Here is a 3,144-nt window from a genome sequence, read left to right as displayed (position 1 = left end):
GGGGAAATTGGGGAAAATTGGGGGAAAATGGGGGAAATTGGGGAAAAATGGGAAAATTGGGGTAAAAATGGGAAAATTGGGGGAAAATAAGGGGGAAAATGGGAAAAATTGGGGTTAAAATGGAGAAAAATTGGGGAAAAATGGGAAAAATCGGGGGAAATTGGGAAAAATTGGGGAAAATGGGAAAATTGGGAAAATTAGGGGAAAAATGGGAAAATTAGGGGGGAAATGGGAAAATAGGAGTAAAATTGGGGAAAATTGGGGAAAATTGGGAAAAATTGGGAAAAATTGGGGGGAAATGGGGAAAATTGGGGAAAATTGGGGAAAAATGGGGTAAAATGGGAAAAATGGGGAAAATGGGGAAAATTGGGGGAAAAATAAGGAAAAATTGGGGAAAATTGAGGAAAAAATTGGGGGGAAACTGGGAAAAATTGGGGAAATGGGGAAAAATGGGGGAAAATAGGAAAAATTGGGAAAATTGGGCGGAAATGGGGGGGAAATGGGAACAATTGGGTAAAAATTGGGGGAAAAGGAAAAAATTGGGGAAAATTGGGTGAAAATTGGGGGGAAATGGGGAAAAATTGGTGTAAAAATGGGAAAAATTGGGGAAAATTGGGGAAAATTGGGGGAAAATTGGGGAAAAATAGGGGGAAATGGGAAAAATTTGGGGAAAAAATTGGGGGAAAATTGGGGAACAATAGGGGGAAATGGGAAAAATTTGGGAAATTGGGGAAAAAATTAGGATAAATTGGGGTAAAATTGAGGGAAATGGGGAAAAATTGGGGGAAATTGGGGAAATTTTGGGGGGAAATGGGAAAAATTTGGGATAAATTGGGGGAAAATTGGGGGGAAATTGGGGAAAATTGGGGGAAAATGGGAAAATTGGGAAAAACTGGGGGAAAAATAAGGGGAAATGGGAAAAATTGGGGAAAATTGGGGAAAATTGGGGGGAAATGGGGAAAAATTTGGGGTAATTGGGGAAGAATTGGGGGAAAATTGGGGGAAAATTGTCAAAACTTGGGGAAAATGGGAAAAATGGGGAAAATGGGGGAAAATTGGGGGAAATTGGGGTAAATTGGGGGAAAATGGGAAAAATTGGGGAAAATTTGGGGAAAAATTGGGGGAAAATTGGGGGGAAATGGGGAAAATTTGGGGGAAATTGGGGGAAATTGGGGAAATTTTGGGATAAATTGGGGGAAATTGGGGAAAATTGGGGGAAAAATTGGGGGAAAATTGGGGGTAAATTGGGGAAAAATTGGGGAAAATTGGGGAAAATTGGGGAAAAAATTGGGAAATGGGAAAAATTGGGGGAAATGGGAAAAATTGGGATAAATTGGGGGAAATGGGGAAAATTGGGGAAAAATTGGGGAAAATTGGGGAAAATTGGGGGGAAATTGGGGAAATGGGAAAAATTGGGGGAAATGGGAAAATTGGGGAGAAATTGGGGGAAAATGGGGAAAAATTGGGGAAAATTTGGGGGAGAATTTGGGGGAAAATTTGGGGGAAAATGGGAAAATTGGGGGAAATGGGGAAAATTTGGGAGAAATTGGGGGAAAATGGGGAAAATGGTGAAAATTGGGGGAAAATTGGGGGGAAAATGGGAGAGAGGAGGAAGAGGAGGAAGAGGAGGTGGGAAAACGGGCGGAAAAATTGAGAAAATGGGAAAAATGGGAGAGAGGAGGAGGAGGAGTTGGGATGAAGGCTCAGAAATGGGGGAAAAGGGGAAAATTGGGGGAAAATGGGAGAGAGGAGGAAGAGGAGGAAGAGGAAGGGCACCAAAATGGGGGAAAAAAGGACAGAATTGGGCAAAAAGGGATGGAGGAGGAGGAGGAGGAGGAAGAGGAGGAAGAGCAGGTGGGAAAATGGGCCCAAAAATGAGGGAAAAATGGGGAGAATTGGGAAAAAGGGGAGAGGGGAGGAAGAAGAGTTGGGATGAAGGGCAGGAAATGGGGGCAGGAGGGAAAATGGGGAAATGAAAGGGATGGGGAGGAAGAGGAGGAGGGAGAGGAGGAGGAAGAGGAGGAGGAAGAGGAGGAGTTGGGAAAATCGGGGCCAGAAATGGGGGAAAAAAATGGAAAATTGGGGGAAAATGGGCTGGGGAGGAAGAGGAGGGGGAGGAGGAAGATTTGGGGAAATGGGGATGGAAATTGGGGGGAAATGGGGAAAATTGGGGGAAATGGGAGAGAGGAGGAGGAGGAGGAGGAGGAGGAGGAAGGCCAGGAAATGGGGGGGGGGGGGAGAAATTGGGGGAATGGGGATGGAGGAGGAAGAGGAGGGAGAGGAGGAAGAGTTGGGAAAATCGGGGCCAGAAATGGGGGAAAAAGGGAAAATTGGGGAAAATGGGCTGGGGAGGAAGAGGAGGAGGAAGAGGAGGAGGAAGAGGAGGAGGAGGGGTTGGGATGAAGGGCAGGAAATGGGGGGGAAAGGGGAAATTTGGGATAAAAAATGGGTGGGGAGGAAGAGGAGGAGGAGGGGCTGGGAGGAAGGTCAGGAAATGGGGAAAAAAGGGAAAAATTGGGAGAAGGGAGGAGGAGGAGGAGGAGGAGGAGGAGGAGGAGGAGGAGGAGGAGGAGGAGGAAGAGCGGCCTCACCGAGGAGCAGGAGGAAGCTCGGCTGCGCCATGGCCCTGTCCCCTCCCTGCCACTGCCACTGTCACTGTCCCTGTCCCCTCCCTGTCCCTCTCACTGTCCCCTCCCTGGCACTGTCACTGTCCTGTCCCCTCCCTGTCCCTCTCACTGTCATTGTCACTGTCCCCTCCCTGTCCCCTCCCTGTCCCTGTCCCCTCCCCGGCACTGTCAGTGTCCCCTCCCTGTCCCCCCCTGTCCCCCTCAGTCCCTCTCACTGTCCCTGTCACTGTCCCCACCCTAGCACTGTCACTGTCCCCTCCCTGGCACTGTCACTGTCCCTGTCCCCTCCCTCTCTCTGTCCCCCCCCCCAGTCCCCAAAGCTGCGCCATCCCCTTCCTGTCCCTGTCACCCCCCATCCCCCGTCCCCTCCCTGGCACTGTCACCTCCCTGTCATTGTTACTGTCACTGTCCCCTCCCTGGCACTGTCACTGTCACTGTCACTGTCACTGTCACTGTCCCCTCCCTGGCACTGTCACCTCCCTGTCATTGTTACTGTCACTGTCACTGTCACTGTCCC

Source organism: Haemorhous mexicanus, chromosome 38 (genome assembly GCF_027477595.1).
Source record: "Haemorhous mexicanus isolate bHaeMex1 chromosome 38, bHaeMex1.pri, whole genome shotgun sequence".
Taxonomy (NCBI): Eukaryota; Metazoa; Chordata; class Aves; order Passeriformes; family Fringillidae; genus Haemorhous; species Haemorhous mexicanus.
Note: the sequence above shows the minus strand (reverse complement) of the source record.